The sequence below is a fragment of the Triturus cristatus genome, chromosome 10 (genome assembly GCF_964204655.1).
Source record: "Triturus cristatus chromosome 10, aTriCri1.1, whole genome shotgun sequence".
In the NCBI taxonomy this organism is placed as follows: Eukaryota; Metazoa; Chordata; class Amphibia; order Caudata; family Salamandridae; genus Triturus; species Triturus cristatus.
Window position 1 is genome coordinate 1,079,112,489 of NC_140593.1, and position 24,565 is coordinate 1,079,137,053.

At 44.6% G+C, this 24,565-nt stretch overlaps 2 long non-coding RNA genes across 4 annotated transcripts in view; one reads left to right on the plus strand and one right to left on the minus strand.

The window, feature by feature from the left end:
* The window catches only part of LOC146796593 (uncharacterized), a 131,056-nt gene extending 129,035 nt beyond the window's left edge, over positions 1–2,021 (minus strand). The window contains exon 1 of one of the 2 annotated variants that reach the window (XR_014969941.1): positions 1,816–2,021. This is a non-coding gene — a long non-coding RNA (uncharacterized LOC146796593). The remainder of the gene's footprint in view (positions 1–1,815) is intronic. The other variant, XR_014969940.1, reaches the window with a different exon arrangement.
* Positions 2,022–2,125: 104 nt separating this feature from the next.
* Positions 2,126–24,565, plus strand: part of LOC146796594 (uncharacterized) — a 201,071-nt gene continuing 178,631 nt past the window's right edge. For both annotated transcript variants that reach the window (XR_014969943.1, XR_014969942.1), the window contains exon 1: positions 2,126–2,429. This is a non-coding gene — a long non-coding RNA (uncharacterized LOC146796594). The remainder of the gene's footprint in view (positions 2,430–24,565) is intronic.

The window sequence follows — 24,565 nt, forward strand, 5'->3', positions numbered from 1 at the left end:
GCTGACACTACAGCAATATCTAAAAGCAACAGTTTTTTTTCTGCATCCTTATGTGTGTATATCCAGTAACCCCTCTAGCAGCGCAGCGCCTCCGGGCTTCCTTTCAGCACCCTGGTCGAAGTTCCGCAGCCAGAAAGCTAGATTTAATGTGTTTTTTTAACTCCGGCGGGTAAGGTTGCTGTTAGGCAGGGAAAAAACTAAGTATGAAAATGCGTGAGTTAACACCTCTACCAAACTGAAAATTCCTCTGGCTGGCATTCCATTCTATCATTTTTTGGCATGTCTTTGCCTTTGCAGAGGCGGATCAACGACATGCAAATTAATTTTGCCTCACCCTAGTTTGAACATTCAGGCCCAAAAATGAGTTCCTGTACATATGTTGCGTCATTGATTCTATAGTTACGGATCAAATAAAACAAAATGGAAACTTTTCAGTTTTTGTAGTTTCACCAATTCCTATTTTTACGGCGGAATTCGGGATTTCGCAGCCAGTGATCCTGGGAATATGTGTTATATCACCAATGCACAAGGACAACGTATTGATCCACCTAGTTCATTCTTCTCTGCTATTTGTGTCAGGTGTGTCTTTGATTTGAGACTTTCATTCACAGGGGAACTCCTGTGTCTGTGGAGGAGCCCTTTCCATCAGGTGGGACCTGATACTCCAAGCAGGCGACGGAGACAGATGGGGGGATATTCCCAAGGAAGTGGCGTTAGCCTTCTTGGCTTAACGCCTCTCTCTGTCACTTCGGAAACGCGAGGCTGCACCATATTCACAAGGACATAGTGCAGCCTTGCATTTCCCCTTGCGATGGCGCTAAGTTTAAAAACTTAGCGCCAACGCAGGAACCCTTGCACCAGAGTGCAAGGGTGTCTGCGTGCAGAGGAGGATTGTTTATGTGTCGTGAGGTGTCCCTTCCTGCACATAAACAATCCTAAATGCAGTTTCTCTCACTTTCATGTGCGCTGCTTCATGCAGTACACATGAAAGTTACAAAACGGCATTTTAAAAAAAGGTTTGTTTAAGTACAGGAAGGGGCACCTTCCTGTACATACACAAACCATGGCAATTTGCTTTTTCCATGTGTGCTGCACAAGGCAGCACACATGGAAAAAGAAAAACGAGGAGAAATAAAGCATTTCTCCTCGTTTCGCCTGTTTAAGACCAGGATTTTCCTGGTCTTAAGTTTGGCTCTGCCTCCTATTTACGCTGCCCTTGTGAATAGGGGGCAGCGTCAAACTCAACGCCCACCACAACACCCATTACCCTCCCCTTTCACGCTAAATACAGCGTGAAAGGGTGTCTTATTCACAAGGCAGCGTTAAGCCACGTTAAGTGGCTTAACACTACCTTGTGAATAAGGCGAGTCACGTATCGCCATCACAACGTCACTGAAAGTGGCGTTGTGGTGGCGATAGGGGCTGTGAAAATGCCCCATGGTGTCTCCAGGAAGGTGGGTGCAGGATCCTCACCATGAAGTAGAAAGGCTAGTAAAAGGGAAGTACTTTCTACTCAGAGACAGGACCTCTGAGACCCTATGCTTCTGGACCCTGAAAATGGAAGACAGAGACGGTCTTTGGCAACTGTTTGACGTGCATGTAGGAATACAAGTTAATCTGGAACCATGTACACACTTTACAATAGCTGGTAATGCTCTATTACTTACCGGTAATCTTCATTACTCCAGGTCCCGTTGTCCTCGTCCCATTCATTACAAAGTGGAGATAATCATCTCCCGACAGAAAAAAAAAAAGAGGAATGCTGGGACCCTAACCCTAGCCCCCCCCCACTGTGAGTACATAAGCAGTACTTACCGACCTTTCTGCCTGTTCTTTTTTTCTGTCTGTCGACATAATTGGGATGTGGATGCTGGTGCCGCTCCTACTGGGCTTGAGTGGCTTTCTTCCTTGGAATTCCCCGTCCAGCTGCCTGGCTGTGCAGTCGCGGTGTCTGGTGCTCTGCCTCCCGGCCTGCTGGGCTTGCTGGGAGGCTTGGTTTTCCTAGCCGGCTCCTGCATGCCGGCCGGCCCTTTGCAGCTGGTGTACTGGCCTCCCGGTTCCTTCCGGGTTGCTGGGCTCGTCTTCCTGGGGCCTGGCCGGGTGGATGACGAGCCGTGTTGTCTAGTTCCTCTGCCTTCCTGTTTCCCCCTTCCCTGGCAGGGGTGTGTTCCTGCACCTTAGGCTGGCTGCCGGTGGAAGAGGAGGGGGCCTTGTTTCTGTCTCCGCCACCCCCACGTCCGGATGAGTCCCGCATAGCGGTTTCTATTGTTTTCTTTCTGTCCTTGCGCCTCCTTCTGCCTGCCAAGGTTGTGGACAACTGCTTCCCCTGTTGTTCCCTGCAGTGCGCAGCAGGTTCTCTCTGGGATCCTTACCACGTGTCCTTGCTGCTGCCATGCCTGGAGGCTCGTAGTGTTTTTCCCCCGTTTATTGTAGGTTTGCTCCAGCTGCCTGCTGCTCTGCTTGTTGCTCCTCTTTGGTGTTTTTGGCAATGAAAGGCTGACTGTGGTCTGGTGGTAGTTGTTGCAGACTATTGCTCCTATGGTTTCTGGTGTCACATTATGGGCGTTGGCGCTTTCTTTCTAGAAGACTGTTGCTTCTTGTTGTGGGGAGGGGATCTGGTGTACTGGCCGGAGATGTCGACTTCGGTGCTGGAGATACAGGTTCGATTTCGGCATCGGCTCACCATCCTGTGTTGCTGGGCGACTCTCTTGCTCCTCCAGAGCCTACCATTATTGCATATGTCCTTACCTGGTGCTCCTGAACAGCGCTGCTGTTGCTTAATAAGTGCCTGTGCTGAGCGCAGGACGCCGCTGGCTTACATTAGGCTCTGGTGGTACATGCATCGAATGTTTGAGTGCAATGAGGTTCAGGGTAGTTGACTCAACTGCTGCCCTCTACGGTCGCTGAGTGCAGGAGGGCCGGGCTCGTGCCGGGTTTTGGCTCAGCTTGAGTTTCCTCAAGCCCTGCCCGAGCCACTCCTTGATATGGCTTCTCCGCATGGTCCAGCCTTCTGGACCAGGTCTTATGAGATGTTTCTTCCTCTTTGCGATGCTGGCTTTGTGGTTCCTCAGCGCTGTCTTTGTCCTTTGGTGTCCTTGTCCCTGGCGGATCCATGTCACGGTCTTATAGTAGCAAGGTATGAAACATTTGATATCCTGACATACATTTTATCACACATGAGGAATTTAAATGGAAATAAATAAAGTGTAACTCTTGTTAGATTTTACAACTCCCTCTCCAGTGAAGTGACTAGGGGGCATATGTATCAAGCCCTTTTCCCGTTCGCAAACGGGACGATTCTCAGAATCGGCCCGTTTGCGAACAAGAAAAGGCCTTTTGGGATGTATCATCCCAAAAGGGCATCGCAAATTAGAGAATCGCAAATTTGCGATTCTCTATTTTGCGATTGCATTTAAGGAATTGCAAATTGCGATTCCTTAAATGCGATGTAACAAGCACCCAAGTTGTGCGATTTCTCCTTAAGAAATCGCAAATTACCACCAACTTCAAGTTGGTGGTAATTTGCGATTTCTTTGCAAAATGCACTTTTTGGCATTTTTCAAAGTGCCATGTGGCGCACATACATGCCCTTAGGGCATGTATGTGCGCCACATGAGCACACATGCTCATTTCAGGGGTGTATCAGGGTGTCTTTATGATACCCTTGCACCCTTGAAATTATTCTCAATTTGCGATTCTCTAATTGCGAATCGCTAATTGAGAATGTCTTCCCATTCATTCCTAAGGGCCTCCTGGCCCATAGGAATGAATCGGAAGGTATTCCTTAATTGCGATTCGACATTTGCTAATCGCAATTAAGGAATGCCAAGGAATCGCTAACAATTTGCGCATTTTTACTTACATCTCGTTTGCGATTCCCAAATAGCGATTCTCAAAAAATTGCTATTTGAGAAACGCAAATAGAGAATTTGATACATATGCCCCTAGATTCCAAAGCTATGCTTCCCCCATTGGAAGGATGTTTCTTTCTATGGAGAACCATTACTTGTTGTTATGTGTGTTAATTTTATTTAACTCCTTTATCATTCACAACTGTTTATGGTTCTATCTTCAAAGCATTGCATATCACTTACCGTGCACATAAACTATGTGATTTAACATTTGTTATGTTATGTTATGTTAAAATCGCTTATAAAGCGCGCAGCTGCCTCAACGAAGGGGCGTCCCGGCGCTAGTAGCAGTTTCCAGAAGAAGAGGGAATGATCAAGCCATGGGAAAGAGAAAGGTTTTTATAGCTTTCCGAAAGGAGGTCAGACATTCCAGGCTGCGGATCTTTAGAGGAAGGGAGTTCCATAGCTTGGCTGCCAAGAGACAAAAAGACTTGCCCCCAGCTCTCGGTCTCTTGACTCTGGGAACAGATGCTAGGATCAATTCGGAAGAGCGCAGCATACGGCTAGGGATGTACGGGGTGATCAAGCCAGACAAGATCTCGGGGGTGGAGAGTTTTAGGATTTTAAAAGTGAGACATAGGGATTTGTAGTCAACCCTTTTTGAGATAGGCAGCCAATGAAGGCGTAGGACAGCCCCAGTTCCTAAACACGATCTCGAGAGACCGAGGATAGCGCGGGCTGCTGAATTCTGAATACGCTGAAGACGATTCAGTTCCGCCTTATTGGCGCCTAGCAGCAGAGAATTGGCGTAATCTAGCCTCGAGAAGGATAGTGGCCTGGACTATAAGTTGACGTGTAGCCGGGTCAAAAAAACGGAGAATAGGTCTTAAGGTACTTAAAAGACCAAAGCATGTGCCGGCTCTTTTTTTGGTGTGCTCTTGGAAGCGCAGGGTTGAATCAAACAGAAACCCGAGGTTCTTTACCGCCAATTTAGGGGAGGGGGCAGGGCCCAGAGACGGAGGCCACCATTGGGAGTTCCAGAGCGTTGAGCTGGAGACAATTCTCTGTCAGCCAACCCGCGATAGCCTCAAGGCCTAACCGAAAGTGAGAGGCATCGTGGGCATGATCGTCCGAAAGAGCCACCATAAGCTGGGTGTCGTCCGCATAAGAGACCATGGAAAGACCATGGTGACGGGCGACAGCAGCTAAGGGTTGCACGTAAAGGTTAAACAGGGCCGGACTTAACGCCGAGCCCTGAGGAACCCCCTGCTCAATGGGTTTGATGGAGGAAGCAAAAGGGGGGGCGGAAACTTGAAAAGATCTGTCTGACAGGAAGGAGCGGAACCATTCAAGGGCACGGTCTTTTATTCCCGCTTCTTCTAGCCGACGCAGGAGGATCGATGAGAGACCGTGTCGAACGCGGCACTCAGGTCGAGCAATACGAGTGCCGCTGTTTGACCTTTGTCAAGGATAGAACATAGGTTTTCACTCACTGCTAGAAGGGCCGTTTCGGTGCTGTACCCCGCACGGAAACCATTCTGGGATTGATCTAGGATCCTATTTATGGTTATGTGGACAGAGAGAACTTTATTGGCATGTGCCTCCGCTACTTTGGTCACCCACGGCAGAAGAGAGATAGGTCTGAAATTCTCGGGCTTGGTGGGGTCCAGGAGAGGTTTTTTCAGCAGTGGAAGCACCTTAGCCAGTTTCCAAGCCGAGGGAACCAGTGCCGTACTGAAAGAGGAGTTAATGGTCGAGAGTAATGGGAAAAGAAGCACCGAAAGGCACTCTCGAAATTGGGCTGGTCTCATGGGGTCAAGAGGAGACCCTGATTTGACTTTGGTACTGAGAGCAAGGAACTCCTCCTGTGAGATAGGAGGGATGCTCTCCAGGGAGGAATAGGATGTAGGGGTTGAAAGGTCTTCTGGCAACCCAGGGCATTTGGAGAAAGACTTATAAATATTTGCAACTTTTTGAACGAAATAGGTAGCAAGTTCTTCGCATTGTTTTCCGGAGGTGATATGAGCAGTGAGTGGGTCTTTCCTTTTTTTCAGGTCATTGAGGATCTTAAATATACATTTTGTGGGATTATTGCTAGCTGCAATCTGATTAGTAAAGAAAGCAGTACGCGCTAGCTGTATGGCTTTGTGGTAACTTTTGATGGCTGCCTGATATTGTTTCTTCACTAAGGGACAGTTGTCCTTGCGCCAGGCTCGCTCGCGTTGTTTACAAGTGCTCCGCAAAGCGGCAAGGGAATCCGTGTACCAGGGATTGGAGCCAGAGTCACGGCCCTTGGACCATTTTGCCGGAATAAGGGAGTCGAGTGCCGCGAATATCCACTCACGGATAGCATTGTAGGCTTGTTCTGGGTCGGAGTTGTCAAGGGTGGGAGGGCCGGAAGACAAGAGGGCCAGAAGATCCTCCAGCTTAAGTTTGTGCCAGCTGCGTTTAAACATAGCTCTAGACGCAACCCTAGGTGTGGTCGCCACCTGTGAGAGAGGATAGTGATAAGGTAGTGGTCGGACCAGTAGACTGGGCTAGGGGGTTTGACCTGGAGGGAAGAAATATTAGAAAAGACAGGGTCTAATAAGTGTACAGCCGAATGAGTGGGTTCCAGCACCAGTTGTTTGAGTTGACAGGCTTCAAGATCAGCAAGCACAGAGCTAACGTCCGAATCTAAATGGTGATCAAAGAGAATGTTAAGATCACCAATAAGGGTGAAGTTGGCTGTTCTAGTAGCAAAAGCATGAACAGCTTCCATGATGGCTACTTTAAATTCTGTGGAGGGACCAGGAGGATGGTAGACCAAAAGGCCAGAAAAAGAAAAGTTGGCATTGAGTGAAACGGAGAAACGGGCACACTCGCAACCAGCAATGTCCTCACGAATGAATGTGCAGTGGAGGGGGGGTCTTAAAAATTACAGCCAGACCGCCACCTCTGGTTCCTCTATTGATAGTGTGGATGTTAAATCCTGGAGGGAGAGCCAGTCCAGGTTCAACAACAGTATCGGTCGTGAGCCATGTCTCGGTAATGAAAAAGACATCTGGGGATTCTGACTCAATGAGGTCGTAGATCTCATTATAATGTTTAACTAAAGAGCGCACATTCAAGTAGAGTATTTTAAAGGGAGTTTTGATGGGAATGGATGATGCGGGCAGGAGTGAAGGGTACGAGTTGTACCTGCATCTGCTACAGCTGAAGGGTCCCTCCGGTAATAGACAAGGACCTAAGTTACATAGTTACATTTAAACACATTGCTCTCCTCTACCTGTACTCCATTAATGTAGTTTCCTAAACATCGCAGTGCATAAATATCTGAACATTCACTGAAATGTTTCAGAAAGAAATAATGCCTATTCCTGCTCGTAAAAACTTCCCATTCCACCTTTACCAAATAATTATTGAATCCAATCTTCAACTTTAAGATAGCTCTTTGCCCTTCCATTTACATGAAATCATCTTCTTGGCCATCAATACCCATAAACCTGTGAAGCTGTAAAATGAATCACACTCAGATGCATCATTAAAAATAATCACCTAGTGAGACATTTCACCTCTGTTCCCTACACTAGATGACTGCCCCTGACACCACCGCACACAATTTCTGAATTCTGTTACAAGATATGGCACTGTGTGTCTATAACTGCACACCTAGCTTGGCATTTTCAGCACTTTTTGAATCAATCAATCTCATGTTTTTTCTAGGCCAGGGCAGAAATTTCAAATAAGACGGAGTAATCAAAGTAACTTTGGTAATTCTGCATCATTCTTTGTGCAGAATTACTGTTAATTAAATGATTACTCCTCCTTGTGTAATTAAAAGTAATTTGGTGGGAGGAAATCCTACTACAAGAACACATTTAGCGAGTGCAAGTGGCCGCTCATGCTTGATATTTGTGTTCTGTTGAATTTAGCACTATTGCAGAGCCCATAAATGCATTCTCTCATCATTTTGGATGCAGGAGTACATTTGGTGCTAAGAAAATATTGCTCGATTTCAGGGCTAAGTTGGATGTCGATTTTGGACGTGAGCGAGCATTTTTGTGCTAAGAAATATGTCTAAACGCATAATTACTAGGCCTGGGCTAAAATTTCATTCCGCTCGTGTAAATTGCGATAATTTGACATTTTCGCGTTCCGCGGAGAGCGCGAAAATGTCAAAATTTCCGCAATCCGCATCTTACCGGAAACATTTTTTTTGCTCGCGCTGTAAAAAAATACATTCTCGCATGCGCGCGATCGCATTACCTGAATCCCCGCGTTCGCCGACAAGTTTTCCCGATCCGGTCACTTTCTCCACGAGATGTTGGATTGTTGGCAGCCATTTGCGCTGTCTTGCGACAGTTCGCGCCCGCATTAATGTAATTTGTCACGCGATCACGTCATTCATTGCGTGATCACGTCTTCTCGCGATCATGCACCGTGAGAGTATGAGATGATTGAGATCTTGCGCCCATGAGCAACCGCATGGGTAAGTTGGCAAGCCGCGATCACGCAGAAAATACCGCGAACGGGCGGTTAAAAAACTTCTGCGTCTTTGCGATATTTCCGCCTGTTTGCGGAGATTTTTCACAATTTCGTGATAGTTTGCGAAAGTGAATTTTGCAAATTCCGCCCACCCCTAATAATTACTCTTCTCCAGTAATTCCGCGTAATCTCACGTAATTCCTGGGAAATTCTGTGTGATTATGTTACACTGAATTACGCGACTTACGCCCACCTCTAGATTTTTCAGCCTTTCCAGTGTCCAAAAGATTCTAAAAAGTATTTTCAGTTGACTGAACTTCATTGACACATCCACATGCAATTTAGTGGTGTGATAACAAGGCTGTGTTTCAATAATGTGCTGCAATATCTTCTCCAGCTCTTCCTGTGTATCATTATGGCACTTTGGCATGCACTTCATAAAAGCCCTTCCTAAGATCTCTGCAAGGAGTAGATGCCTAACACTCATCTCCATACTCCTTTCAGGACTTTTCAAACATTTCATTCATCCTATTTTAAATGACGCCCTCCCACAAATACAGGAAAGACACCTTAGTCACTGGTTTTAGTTCTGTACAATTCCAGACCTCCACCATTATATTTCCAGCACACAAACGCAATGCAGAACATGTGGGTCCCAGGCATGAAAGAGTCATAATATCCCCTTGCCCTCTGGTGGACAACTTCTAGTCCACTAGGGACACTAATATTACATGACTGAAAACGTCACGTAACCAGCCAATCGGCCATGAGTAGTTTTGCCAGACGTGCTTGCACCATGTCGGCAGAAACACTTTCAGGGAAAGATCAGCATTGAATAGGCAGGAAACCATAAACTGACTAGGAAATGAATTGGCTAGCTGTTGTTGCTTAGGAGTGTGGTGCTAACCCCGCCCAAGTCTAGTGATAGCTTGAATGATGCCCCGAAACCGGTCCCAAGATGCTTGTTTCCCGTCCAGGGAGGACCTGGCTTGGCATTTCGGGCGGGACTGTTCCCATGAGGCACAGGGTCAAGACTGATTTGCATATGGCTGGGTTCAAACTGGAACGGCATGGTGAGCAAAAAAACGATGGATTTAACCTAGATCTCTTGACTGTGGGTGAATGTTTTGATTTGTTCTGCATTCCGTCCATCAATTGTGTGTAGTTTGCGTTCTCGCCCTAAGTGCGCCAGGTATGCCCAGACGTGGGTCCTGGGCTCACTGTGCCACTGGAATCAAGCTATCCTGGCTGAAGAGGGGTGAAACCCTGAAACCGGTCCTAGGATGCTTGTTTCCGGTCCAGGGAGGACCTGGCTTGGCAGTTCGGGCTGGACTGTTTCCATGAGGCACAGGGTCAAGACTGATTTGCATATGGCTGGGTCCAAACTGGGGTTGCATAGTGAGCAAGAGAACAATGGATTTAACCCAGATCTCTTGACTGGGGGTGAATATTTGATTTGCTCCGCATTCCGTCCATCATCTGTGTATCCAGCTATACATGGCGGCCTTTATTTTCCTGTCAATGTATTTTTTGTACCAGAGTTAGTGTTTTTCTTTCCACAATGTAGGTGTGCAGCATGTCCTCATCTAACTTTATCCTCCGCCCACTGTCAATCAATTGCCTACTTCAGTGTTAACTATACCATGTACTCTGCCGAAGAAGCTTCCAGGAATGGAAATGTCTTTTTTCTGTTCTTTGGAGGGAGGGTGAGAGAACAAACTCGCAGAGGGCTCTGTGGCAGTCCCTTGCATTCATTCTCTGTTGCCAGGCTGTCCTGTTTCCACTATCATCCTTTTACATCTTTCTCAGTAACAGTGTGGTGCAAATGGTACAGTGCAGATACATTTTACTTTTTTTGATGTTTATGTAAAAAGTTGAAACAAACATTGTCTGTTCTTTTTAAATGTGAACAATGGGACTAGTTGTGACACAAAATCGTGTTTTCCGATTTTTAATTACAAAACCAGTAATAACGTGCCCTCTTTTTGATTTTTGCAGCAACATAAAGTTCCTCTGAAATTACTTATGAGATCTAATTTTAGCTTTACTTCTAGATCAAATTGAGAAAGAAATTTGCAGAATATCCCTGTGCTTCAGGTCTTTAATCTCGCAACATTGCGAGTGTTTAGATCCTTAGTGGTTTATTAAACAATATGGGCCATATGTACGTCAAATGATATGTACAAAATCTGTGATTTCCTAATAGCGATTCCTACACAGTAGGAATCGCTATTAGGATAACAAATAGAAAATGCTATTGCATTCCCACCTATGGGCCAAATAGGAAATGGTTTGCATTTCCTAAATTGCGATCCCCTATTAGGAAATCGCAGTTTAGGAAATCCAAACCCCTGGAGGCACCCTGAAATTCGTAGTGCACATGTAAGTGCACATATGCCCTTTTTAAATGCGTTTTTTACATTTTGCACATGGTTACGATCTACTTTGAGTCAATGGTAATAGCATTTCCTAAATGACCAATTCACATGTAGGAAATGCTTTGTACATGTGCTTAGGGAATTGCAAATGCATAATCCCTACTTGCGTTCCCTAAATTGTGGTTGTAATTTGTCATTTCTACTATGCAGAAATCTTAAACTGAAACTGATTTTTATCCTTCGTACATATGAAAATGCGGTTTTGCATTTATTAGTGAGCCAAAAGTGCAATTCTGAACGTTAAGAAATGCAAAAAGCTTTGGTACATCTGGCCCTACATGAGAAGTAGACCCACATTTCAGTGAAAAACTGCATTCTGATTTGTAACTGCAGTCTGTCCTGTTTCTAATGCTATTCCAAAAATTAAGCGCACAGTTAAGACTATTCATAAGCAACAGGGGTCAGTACATCATGCTTTCAGAGTCATGCTAAGCCTATAATGAAAAAACTAATTTTTCTCATAAGCCTGTTAGGGTAAGAGGGCTGCTGTCTGCCATCATAAATGAACATGCAGAGAGGAATAAGACGTGTCTGTGCCTCAAACATCCAATCTCTCCCAGTTGCAGCCTTTGATTCCTGGCTGCATCTTTCTGGAAGGGGTGGGTGCTTCTCCCCCGGCTGGGGGTTATTTAAGCAAGATTTATATCTTGGGTAAAGATTGCAGCCAGGAGTTGATTTGCAGCATGACTGCTCCCATGGAGGCTTCCTGCACCCTCTCCCTGCCGGCGACATCAGGGGCACGAGTCTTTGCTGGTCGGACATTAAAGCGCGTGCAGTGTTACAGGACATGTTCAGCCAGTTCAAGGACAGGAGTGGGAAGTAATCAGGTCCTGTGTCCTGTGAAGCATCCATCTTGGCTCGACTGTGATAATCTAACCAACTCATCTACTGTGGCGCTGCTCGAGGCACCTGAGATATTCGGGGGTCCTGTGCGGATGTGGCCCTCTTCTCCACCATGCAAAAGGGTCATGCATGCCTCAGGATGACTGTATATATATCATGTGATCAAGGCCCTCCGGGGCTGAAATGCATTATGGCTGCCATGTAATCTTAATGGAATAAATGGAATAAAGAAACTTTAAGCACTTATGTGCTCCATTTCAGCGGCGGGGTGTAGTGTTTCTGATATATATATATATATATATATATATATATATATATATATATATATATATATATATATATATATATATATATATATATATTCACTGAAAAAACCATAGGTTTCAGGGGTGTTATAGTTAGCTGGACTTTTCACTTGTACAAAACCATTGAAATTCCCCCGTTATAGTTAGTTCAGCTAACTATAACTCGCGCGCCCGCAATGCACTGCTGATGACGTCACATATTACATCACTCATGACATGGTCAGTGACATCACTCATGACATCACTGATGACATCTCAAATGACATCACTGATGACATCACTGATGACATCATCCTTGTGATAGAGTGGCAGACCTCCTCTCACCCTAATATAACCTTTGATACACACATTCAAAAATAGAGACTAAAATTTTCAAAACAATGGACATACCAATACCAGTTACAACAACCTCTTCAGTAATTCTAAGATCCACATACACATCCACTCATTCACCAACAGTCCAATACAGTCACTCATACATGTACTCACTCATCATATGTACTCATACACCTATACATCCTGTTACACAATGCCACTCATCCATAGTTACTCACACACATAGTCACTCATGCTAATAAAGAATCAAACATACATTTACTTGCATATACAGTTATACACACACCACCACACTTACTTCTACGGAAACTTACACATACTTAGTCTTTTCAACAATCACTTATAGAAACACATACTTATTCATACAGGAACTCTTTCAATCTCTCACTCTCACATATACTCACATATATACACCAATAGTCACATATACTAGTTTAAAACATATGTAGTTACTCATAAAGACACTATTGAGACAGTCATTCACTCACTAACACACCCATATACACACTCATCCACCCATACAGTCCTGCACACATACTGTGTTCAACACATACAAACAGTGAGTCACTCATTCATGCACCTATGCACTACGTAATACCCCCACCGAACCATGCAGACACTCAGACTGATACTCAAAAAACCAACTAATAACCTATATAGACACCCATGTAGCTACTCACCAATCCATGCAGCCACTTATACACAAAGTGAGAGACTGATACAGATATTTACATATTTAAACATTACTCACTAAGCCATGTATTCACTATGATACACTTAATCAGTCAGTTACACAATCAATTTTTCAAAAACAAATCATCCATTTAGACACTTATATACCCATTTATTCTTCCATCGACCTTGAGATATACATATATAAAACATATTTAATTTTCAGAATAACACACATTCACTGGATGATGTCATCAGTGATGTCATCAGTGATGTCATTTGAGATGTCATCAGTGATGTCATGAGTGATGTCACTGACCATGTCATGAGTGATGTAATATGTGACTTCATCAGCAGTGCATTGCGGGCGCGCGAGTTATAGTTAGCTGAACTAACTATAACGGGGGAATTTCAATGGTTTTGTACAAGTGAAAAGTCCAGCTAACTATAACACCCCTGAAACCTATGGTTTTTTCAGTGAATTTCTGAGGTTTTTTAAATGCTAATTCCTAACTATAACGTGCCTGAAACCTATGGTTTTTTCTGTTAATTTCAAAGGTTTTTTAAATGCTAATTTCTAACTATGCCTACAGAGATAGGACATGTGAAGAAAGAAGAAAAAATGCACAGAAAGAAACAAAAGAAGTGCAGAAAGAAGCAACAGAAGTCCTCAAATACGAAGATAAGTGCAGGAAGAAGGATAACGTGCAGAAAGAACAAAAAGAAGAGCAGAAAGAAGCCTTGTTGCAAAATCATCCTGTACCCTCAACTTTTTCAGACGGATACTGGTGGTAACTGAGTCTGACTAACCAGTCCTAGAGCCAGTGCTATGTTAAAAGACACTTAGAATACAGTGAAAACACCTACATACACTAGGGAACATTATGCGTTGGGGTCCCCCTGTGATTAGCCTTACCTCCTCTATAGGCCCCTAGTATATAATAGGGCATGGGGATTAAAACTACCTCTTAAAACAGGCCACAGGGCGTTTTTGCACACGTTAACTCAGGCCCCGTCCCCTCCTTTCACCATTGTGTAAACACGCCCTGTGTCCGTTTTTAGTTGGGAGATTAAGTTCATTTGAGTCCTGAGGGTCCCTAGGGTCCAACTAGCCCACTAGGTACCTCCAGTAAGTGCCACAGAGCTGCGTTGCAGAGAGGTGTAAAAAGTGGCACGGCCTGGACCACCTCTCTGCAATGCAGCTCAGTGGCGCTTACTGGAAGCACTTGGTGGGCTAGTTAGCCCCCAGGGGCCCTCAGTATTGAAGGGAAATTATATCCCCAATTTAAAACGTGCCATGGTGCGTGTTTGCACACGTCACCTCAGGCCCCGTCCCCTCCCTTCACCACTGTGTAAACGCGCCCTGTGGCTGTTCTAAGTTGAGAGATTAAGTCCCCTTGAATCCTAAGGGTCCCTAGGGTCACACTAGACCACTAGGTACCTCCAGTAAGCGCCACAGAGCTGCGTTGCAGAGAGGTGTAAAAAGGGGCTTGGCCTCAGAACACCTGTCTGCAGCGCAGCTCCCTGGCGCATACTGGAGATGCCTGTTGGGGGCGCGTTTGCGGAGTGCTGCATGGAGGGGGCATGGCCTCCGGCACGATGCCAGTCTTTTATTTATTTTATTTTTTTAAGAAGGGGGGCTGTGTGGTTCCCCTTCTTAATTCTAATTTATTGGCCCTGATGACCCCATCCCCCAGGGCCTGTCTCCTAATTATATTTTTTTGACCCCAATCCCCAGGGCCGGCCACTGTTTTTTATTATTTTTAAAAAATATATATTTATAGACACACCTAGGACATGCTGGACAAACCGTACGTACCTATCACCATGACGATTTGCGTGATATTCATTAAAAGGCGACTATGCATGCAATTAATCCACGTGGAATGTATTTACACCACTAGTGAAGCTCTGACATGTCTGATGCTCTACCGTGCCTAATCCCGGTAGACACCCTTGTCGTTTATTTATACAAACATGGGTAGCTATTGACGGGCACATTTAATACACATGCACACCAAGCCATTCAAAGGGGATTCGACAAAAATTCGACCAAAACTATGCAAGAAACCCCCCTCACAGTTAATAAAACACACATCCACTGCCGGATGTGTAATACTTTTTATTTTACTCTCTGGAAAGGGGACGAACATCACTTGCGAGTCACAGCGCGCTCCTGACAGAGCCCAATGCTGTGTTACACCCACCATTGCCTGCCGAGTGCCACACACCTCTGTATTGTATTCCACTAGCTAGTGCATATGCTATGACACTCTCTAGCCCATGTGCACTGTAACACCACCCCGTGAAAATGTCATGCCACACTTGTCTTCGCACGGGTTATATTGCCCCATCTAACGTGCCTTCCTCGATGCCTATGTTATAACGCACAGTGCTATGCCATACATATTACAATTTGGGATCCATATCTTTGTCACAGTGCATATGCAACGTTACACTCCCCAGCACATATTTTATATTACAACTTTAGAGACTAGTTAGGTTACACAACACTGCCCTGTGCATATTACACTCCAAGGCGCATATCGCATAGCACACGCTAGTGCCTGTGCTATCTCGCGCTCTCCAATGAATCTGTCATTGCGCACAATGTATTGCATATTATATTTCACGCCTGGTTCATCTTATATCACACTTTTTGGTGCATAGTTTATACCATACACTATATCTAGTTTTCATGTTCAATCGTGCTCTCAGGACTATGTTCTATATAACACTGTGTTCACCTACCCTTTTCACGGGCATTACATTTTGCGATAGGGGGTGGAGGGTCAGGGGGTGTTTTTGCCAAGTGAGCCCGGAGTCACAGTCACTAACGTCTTCTTCTTCCTGAATAAAAGTGAGATTATGCTGCATACTTGTTCATATTTTAAGTAGTTTGCACAGACAAAATGTTTTAAAAACAATAAAGTTTCTAATACCCGCCTTCTCTGAACAGTTAGCTTGCTGCCCCATCCCCCTCCTCCCTATCCTCTGTTGTGTGAATCCATGGACTAGCCTCCTCCTCCTGCCATGCATGGTCTGATGTGCTGCCACTGCCCTCAATTTAGTATGATGTACCAGTCCACTCCTCCTGCCCTCCATTGCTCAATTCTATGCCCCATCATTGACCTCCTGCTTAAACTCTGTGCTTAGCTTGCTGCCCCTATTCTCCTTCCCCCTGCCCTCCGATGTCTTTGTGCATGCCCCTGCTCCATCCTTTTTGCCCACCATGTCCCATGGACCTGCCACTCCTATCTACTCTGAGTGTTCTGTTGAGCTGCCACTCCCCTCCCACCTGCCTAGCATTGTCAGATGACTGTAACCTGTCCCTGCCACCTCCACCCTGCCTGTCCACATGCCATGCCTCTATCCTCTTCCTCCTGTCCTACATGGTCCATTGTACTGCCACACCCTTCTGCCCTCCCTGGTCTGTTGTGCTGCAACTGCTCCTCCTGCCTGCCCCGTGTGGTCTGTTGTGAGGCCCCTTCCCCTGAACTTTCTTGTCTGTGCACAGGTCCTGACCCTCCCTTCTATCCTCCATCGTCCTTTGTGCATGCCCCTGCACCCTCCTTCTTGCCCATCATAGCCATTGTGCTGCCACTAACCCTCCCACTTGCCATGCATGGTCTTCTGTGCTGCCATGGCCCCTCCCACCTTCCCTGTGTGGTCAGTTAGCTGCCCCTGACCCCCTCCCACCTTCCCTCCATGGTCTGTGTGTATGCCATCACAGTCTCACTGTTGCTCTTCATGTTGTGTCTTGCTTCTAGTGCCCATCCTGCCTGACCTCCATGGCCATCTTGCTGCTCCTGCCCTGCCCCCTTGCCCCCAGCCCTCTGTTTACATGTGCAGACCCCTACTCCCTCCCTCCTGGCTTGTCTGTTCCATTGTAATGCCCCTGATCCGTCCCTCCTGCCCTTTATGGTCTGTTATGCTGCAGCCTTCTCTCCTGTCTGTCCATTATGGTCAGCTAGCTACCATTGCCTCTTGCCCCTCTGTTCTCTGTTGTCCATGTGCATGGTCCTGTCCCCTCCCTCTTGCTTTCTATGGATTGTTGTGCTGCACTCCCGTCCTGCATGCCCTGTGTGGTGTATTGTGCTGCTGCAAACCCTGATGCCTGCCCTGCAGGGTCAGTTTGGTGCACCTCTCCATGTCTCTCCTGTCCTCTGTTATCCAAGTCCATGTCCCTATCCCATTTCCTTCCATGATCCAATGTACCATACTTGCGAACATTTTGAACTTGGTAAGAGGGAGATTTTGAAAAAAAACTGGGGTATTGATTTTCCCCTTTGAGTTACATTGAAAAAGAGGATATTGTAGACAGGAGACAGATCAAATAAAGCCCATTTGAGCTTAAAAACATTGGACGTTTCCTGGCTGAATCGGGTCTGTTGGCATGTATGGTTGTACTACCATTGCCTCTTCCTTCTGCCCACAATGGTCTATTACATTGCCACAGCCTTGAAGGAGGGTAGATTTTGTATCACAGGGGGCCCCTGGCCCGTTCTGTCCACACCTGAAGTATGAGACCCTTGTCCTTGCCCTGCCAGCCGCATTTGTAGGCCGTATTAAATTGACCAGCGGGTCCTGTGTTGCTATATAATTATCCTGAGACATCCTTACCACTCAGCCAGCATAAAACCCCTGTGTAGGCCCTTCTGTTCAATATGTAGGCCTCTTTGTTAAATTGACCATAGCTCTGCAATTTTAGTGTATAGCAGTCTGAAGGCAGGTCTGCGAGGCCTTCTGCTCCAAACTAGTAGCCCCCACCCTACCCGAGTGCTCCGTGCTCGGTATCAAAGTTCAACATCCCCCTGAAGCTGTCGACATACAGTAGGCTGCATCCTGGACTGGTACTTGCTTCCTGGGCAGGTTTCCCGCTTTTAAGGAAGTGGCAACCGCAGAGCGTCAAGTTAGGAGAACTGAGGAGATTTTATACATGAATATATTGAATTCCTGTACAATACCCATTATTTTCTGCTTGCTCTATGGAACTTACGATAAGCGATTGGCCTGAGAGACTGACCTTTTCACCCAGTCCATTGTCAGCATTAAGTGGGTAAATGACGAAATGTCTGGTAAAATCTGCAGACGAAGCTTTTGGGTAGCATACGTAGGTAGATGTAGCGTGCAAAGGAGCCCACAAAATGATATAAAAAGGGAGCACCCACAGATATCGACGGACAACCTCGCCGTCTGTATGTAGGTTAACAGGCTGTGCAGGTTTTCCCCAAGAACTGGGAGCTCTTGTCTTCCTTTGCTTAAAATGTCTTGCTCGGCTTTGCTTGAAGTATCTTATTCTATTTTACCTATATGAAATGTCATGTTATGTTTAACCATTGTTCTCTTTACTTTTGCATTTAAAAGATGTTGTATTGTAATTGCAGGAATGCTTGCTCTAAGAGTAAATGTGAGTGTCCCTAGGTAACATTTTCCTTGGTGTAACTTGTTTCACATGATGCATTTATAGATGTATTTTCTCTCTCTCTCTGTCAGTCCATTAATTGAGATACAGAGAATATCATGACAGCTGTATGATTATCTGGATTCTGTATTTTGTACTTTAGGTCTCTATTCTGCGGTTTCTTTGACGTTGCATCTTCTCATTAAACTGCCATTGTATTCTGCCTCCAATTCCATGTCTCATATGTCTGTTTTCTTCATTTTTGGAGCAAGCGTTCCTAGGCACCCCGGCTCAAATTAAGGTGCCCCTTTTGTCCCTGACTCACTCTCCTGCTCAGTTCTGTGGTGGCTCCCGGGGCTCTGGGGACCGCCCCTAGCTTCCTTGACCCGTAATAGATCTTCCCTCCAACAGCCTCTCTTGCAAGTCCTGTATTGTTGGTTTGTTGCCCCTGCCCCCCTTTCCACTGCCCTCCATAGTCTGTTGTGCTTCCACGGCCCTTCCTGCCTGCTCAGTGTGGTTAAATTGTTGCCTTTGCACCCTCCTACCTGCCTTCAATTTTCAGAGTCCGTGCCCCTGGCCTCTGCCTCTCAACAGTATCCTAATGAACAACTAGATTGCTAACATTCTATATTTATTACAAAAGTGTGGAGCGCCTGACATCATCTTGATGTAATCAAAACTGTAATACCTAGAGCATTCCTTTAGAAATTACATATATGAGAGGGTCTTATTGGCATCAAAATTATGGTTAGTGCTCTAAAAGACTAAAATAAGGACATATTTTCTGAGTTTTCAAATAGCGACAAAGCACTTTTAAATTATTTGTTATCTTTATGTTTTTTTATCTAGTTGACAACTTGATTAAATGTTGCACTTAGGGGAGAGGATGTGGTGTTACTTCCAGAACTGCAGACTTTGCAACTTGGGAACCAGGTTGAAGTTTCTGCTTCAGCTCGACATTCTGTGATTCTGGTCAAATCACTTAGTCTCCCCATGTCTACAACCAAAATGAATTTGTTCTTGTGTGATGTAACCAATGCTCATGTAAAGCACTCCAATACCTGACAAGTCTGCACTATATAACACTGCAAAAACACAAAATAATAAGTGTTTTGCACACTTCTGTCATTGGGCTATATTTGGGCTATATCTGGGTGATTTTGGGCTACATTTGGGCTCTTTTGTCTCCGGTGGCCATCTTGGGAGATTTATTTGTTATGAAGTTTCCTAATTTCCTCATGTACTGCAGTCTCCTCAGTCGGAAATGCTTTCAGTTTTTTACTTTGATTCCATCATGAAGGTATTCAGATATGTCACACATTTGCCATGAATTCTGAATGTTAGCACTCTAGTTGCTCATTAGATCACTGTAGTAAAACTACTGCTCACCATGGAAGTCTGCTCCTGGTATTAAAAGTGCATGTTTCAGTCTGCATGTCAGAATTTTTAATGAAATAGAAGAGGATTTGAGAAGTCACTCAAAATGTGCCCTCATTTTCTTTCTTCAGCATTAATCATAATTTCTATGGCAAAATGAACCCCCTCATTGTGTTCCTTTTTAAATTAAATGTTTTAAGTGTTGCCAGTTTATTCCAATCAAGATGGCTTCAGGTGTGCCATACTTTTGTCATAATGAAGACAGTAAGTGCTCTAGTTGTTTTTAAGAACATTCTTGGACATTCTGTCATTGGGCTATACTTGGGCTACATCTGGGTGATATTTGGGCTACATTTGGGCTCTTTTGTCTCTGGTGGCCATCTTGGGAGACTTATTTGTTATGAAGTTTCCTAATTTCCTCATTTACTGCAGTCTCCTCAGTAGGAAATACTTTCAGTTTTTTACTTTGATTCCATCAAGGCATTCAAATGTGTCACACATTTGCCATAAAATCAGAATGTTAGCACTCTTTTTGCTCATTAGATCACTGTAGTAAAGCTACTGCTCACCAGGGAAAACTGCTGCTGGTATTGAAAGTGCATGTTTCAGTCTGCATGCCAGGATTTGAGAAGTCACTCAAAATGTGCCCTAATTTTTCTTTATGCAGCACTAATCATACTTTTTATGGAAAAATGAACCACCTCATTTTGTTCCTTTTTAAATTAAATGTTTTAAGAGTTACCACTTTAATCCAAGCAAGATGGCTTCAGGTGTGCCATACATTTATCATAAGTAGGACGGTTAGCGCTCTAGTAGTTCTTTGGAACACTCTGGAAAGCTGCAGTAGAACACAAAGGAATCAACTGACAGTCTCTGCCCTTGTTGGATGTACATGTTTTACTGAGAATGTCAGACTTCATTCTCACATGACTGAGAAAGATAATGTGAATTTACAGAAAATAAGCTCTCAGTTTAGCTTATAGATCACCTTCCAAACCTCTGTGGTAAAAGCATGAGAAAATATTTTTCTCTCAATCATGATATCCCAGCAGAAGGCTTTTTCACATGGTGAAATCACCTTAGAACATACCACAATTCCTAAAATGAGTATGGTACCATCAACAAATGATTTATAATGTAACTAAAGTCTTAAAATCTTCTATTAACTGCAATGCTTTTTAATGAGGTGCTATCATGTATATTGGTCCCAAGATGGCTGCCAACACTTCTTGGATGAAGTGCTGACAGCCAATCAGATCTCAGGATGAGATGTGTGGTTAGGCTCCGCCCACATATATATATTGATTTAAATGCTATTTTCTCAGGAACTACTGAACAGATTTACACCAGACCTACAAAAGGCACTTCCTTGACCTGAGGACTACCTCTCTGCCAAATTTCAAGTAACTCTGTTCAGCCGTTCGGGCTGTAGCTGTGTCTAAAGGTCCTATGGAAAAATGCATGGGAAAAACGCGTTTTGGGACCCCCCTTTTTTCTCAGCCCCCGCTTGACGAATCCCCCCGAGACTTTCAGGGTAGGAGCGGAGCGTAGCGCCCCACCTATTTTGAAAATTTCGCGAGGATTCATCGACCGGCGCCAAAGTTATTCCAAATAGAATGTTGCGGATTTCCTATGGAAACAGGGTCCTAACTATAACTATCTACTGGCGACCGCCAGTAGATAATATATATATATATATATATATGTATATATATATGTATATATATGTATATGTATTTCTATATCTATATATATATCTATATCTATATATATATCTATATCTATATCTCTCTCTCTCTCTTTCTCTATACTGGCAGCAACCGAACAAGGATGTGCATTACTCCTGACACAATATCATTTTGTTGCCAGACTACTCCTCACCTACTAATAAAATGGCAGTTTTAAGCTGTTTTCTTGTAATGTGGCGCCACCTACTATTGCCTGCATAAGGCTATTATACTACTTTGCCCCATGTATGTGCTGCTGTTGCTGCCGATTCATTGGTGGATGATTCTTGGGCATGGAGAAGGTTTGGTTCAGTACACGGAGCACAGATTTTCAGTTACCACTTAAGAGTCATGATTTGAGCAGTGCTTAATTTGAGCCGGTGGTCGCAGGTAGGGGGCACTGGCCCTTATTTATGGGGACCGGCATTTGTTTTTCTGCATCAGACATTTACTGAGTGCAAGAGAGGAAAAAATACGCAGGGCCCGATTCACAACGAGCCTCCGTAGTCATGGATTACCACCACGTGTGCTGGGTCTCGGCCACAAATGCGGAGCCTACGCCGCGGCTGTGAAGGCTCTTTATGAATCGGGCCCACAAGGCGGAAAGAGGGAGGAAACTAAAGACGGGAAAAACATCACAAATTGAGAAAGGAGGCACTCGCTAGCATGAGAAAAAGGGGTAGGGCTGTCTAGTAGTGGGGTAAAGATGCATGAGGTAGATTTAGGACTACGCAGCCTTGGTATTCAGTGTGCTGACATTTAATAGCACCAGCCATGGGCTTCTGCACAGAGCTTTGTACATCGACAATCATTCTTTTACAAATTAAGCACTGGATTTAAGGGTAAGGCCTCTTGAACACTATATGGCGTGCTCCTCAATCGCTCCACTGTTGTGTTATTCAGAAGGCGTGTGACATCATCTCATTCACAAATATCTCACAGGGGGCATCACACATAATATAATCTCCCAGAATACTCCACAGGAAGTGACATCACAAGACCTTTAAACCACCCCTCCACCAATGAGGGGCAACCAATGCTTTATTTTTAAACAACCTCTTTTGAAGGCCTGGACTCCTGCATGCTAATAAATTCTGATTTGCTACAAGTAAACAGCCACATGCTAAACTAGTAACAGTTAAAGGTATATGTACTTTTTGAATGAGTGTTCCATAAGTGATAACTGGTCCCCAGCCATATCTGACACTTTCAGGCAACAGCACCTTGCATGTTTTTCGTACTTGTAGTTTTCGCTCTATAGAAGGGCAGTGCTTACTAGAGGTGGGTGAGCCACTACAAGGTCTAGCCTGGTTCTGGCTCAGCTCGAAGTCCTGTTGGAACCTCAAGTCCATAATGGGCCGAGCTTTCATGTGGATTCTGCCTGCAACCCTTCCTCTACTCGGTTATGGCATTAGGGCTAGAGTTGACGACTTTGACCCTGTAGCTGCTTGTGTTTGTAATTAGAAGCCTGGTGAACTGGGGGACCAGTGTTCGAGTCTCAGCGTGGGCTCAACAGACTGTGATTCAGGGCAAATCACGTAATCTCCCCGTGCCTAAAAATCAAGGGGCATATCAACAACAACCGGCGATAATTATCGCAAAGCGCACTTAGCGCTAGGATAATTATCGCCGGCTAGCGTGGATTTTTATCGCTGAGATAGCATGCTATTAGCAACGCTTATCTCAATAGCGATAAAATCCTCACGCTAACTGGCTAACGTGAGATTATCGCTGGAAACCCAGCGATAATCTCACGTTAGCTTGTTGATAGGGACTCACAAACTTAGCCATGATATCCTCCTTCCATAGGATATCATGGCTAAGTCAGTCCTGAAGCAGGTGTTAGGAAAGTAGCGATAACAGGTGTTATCGCTACGCTACTTTTCCTGACGCTATGCTTCATAGCGTGGGGCTTGATGATAGGAAGAATGTCGCTTAGCGACTTTTCTCCTATCATGTCAGGTCAGGAACGCCCACTTTGCATCTCATTAGAGATGCAAAGCTGGGCGTTAGAAATCCCCCCGCTAAAGCAAGGTTTCACGCGTTAGCGTGACCTTGCAAATATAGCGATAAAATTATCGCCGCTTTTCGGCCGATAATTTTTTATCGCCTCGTTGTAAATATGCCCCCAAGAACTGTTGACTGGTGCTCATATAAAGCGCTTTTCAATACCTTCGGTCGCACCATACAAAAAATGAACAAATAGGTTAAAACAAAGAGTTATCATGAAAAGGAAATGCAAATAGGTATCCGTTTAAATTGTGTGATTGTAGGCAAATATTTTATTTTACAAAACATCTTTGATCTTCATTACTGCGTATAACGGCACTTTCAAATATGGGAGTTCAGCATGCCAGTTCTACAAAAACCTACTGTGTTTTATTTAATAAACTATAATGTTGCTTTGTAATTATCTGGGCCATGTAGAGGCTTTACATGACAACTGTCTTGTCTCTGTTCTGGTTCATGTTTAAACACTCTTAATAAGCACCTAGCAATGCAATGCTATAAAGTGACATTTTATTGTCAAAGCTTCTACAGGCTAAAGAGGAACACATCTTTTAATTTCGAAAACACTTTTTTATATTTTACATGGTTGGTAGTATGATTTACATAGCAAACATTTTCAGGGCTGGGATCGTGCACGGGGTCTTAGATCCGAGCCAGACTCTTGTCTCGGGCCTGGCTCGACTCCCCATATATTAATTTGTCCACTCCCACCTCTTGCGCTTACATATCCCAGAATTCAAAGTGCTATTGTATACAAATCCGGGACTAAATGTGTGGCAAGTATAGTTATATCCAGTGGGGTGGGTGAGTCCTGGTGCTGCCATCAATGTTACAACACCCAAATCATAGGGAGTGTGAAAAATCCAAGCATTGCATAAAGACCTAGGACATCAAATAAGTCTCCACCATACAGCAGTAGAGTGCTAAGAGTGTGGTAGGTAGTGTGGTGCATTTTGGAACACACTGTCACAAATCTATTACTAAAGCATAGTGCGGTAGTGCACTGCCATTTACAGGCAGCACATTTTTCATTGACATGACCTCTACATTTGCACAGGCACGCAGTTTTACTGCTAAAATGACAATGTATGGAATTCACATTGCAGTGAAGAAGTATCATTTGCACATAACATCC